Here is a 350-nt window from a genome sequence, read left to right as displayed (position 1 = left end):
CCCTCCCCTGGGGCAGCCGATCCCATGGCCGGGCTGTGATCCTGCAGACCTGGGCAGGGAAGGAGCTGGTTTGTGATGGAGGCAGGTTCCTCCTAGATCGTCCCTTCCCCGCAGCCAGGCACAGCAGTCCCTGTCCTGCATCTTCTCCCTGCACTCAGGACAGAGACTCTGCTTTCTGCTGGTCCAGCAGAGTGCTTGGGAATGTCCACCCTGGAGCAGAGAAGGCTGCGGGGAGACCTTAGTGCAGCCTGTCAGTGCTTCAAGGGGCCTGTCCGAAAGCTGGGGAGGGGCTATTCAGCAGGGGCTGTGGGGACAGGACAAGGGATGAGGGGTTCCACTGACAGGGGGGG

At 62.9% G+C, this 350-nt stretch overlaps 1 protein-coding gene across 1 annotated transcript in view; it reads left to right on the top strand.

Moving 5' to 3' along the window:
• The window catches only part of LOC104502339 (protein regulator of cytokinesis 1-like), a gene marked incomplete at its 5' end in the record, with an annotated part of 5,230 nt that overhangs the window by 4,215 nt on the left and 665 nt on the right, over positions 1-350 (top strand). The gene's annotated exons all lie outside the window — the stretch shown is intronic.

This window comes from Buceros rhinoceros, unplaced genomic scaffold, assembly GCF_000710305.1.
Source record: "Buceros rhinoceros silvestris isolate BGI_N320 unplaced genomic scaffold, ASM71030v1 scaffold26462, whole genome shotgun sequence".
Lineage (NCBI taxonomy): Eukaryota > Metazoa > Chordata > Aves > Bucerotiformes > Bucerotidae > Buceros > Buceros rhinoceros.
Note: the sequence above shows the minus strand (reverse complement) of the source record. Positions and strands in the feature narration are given on the sequence as shown.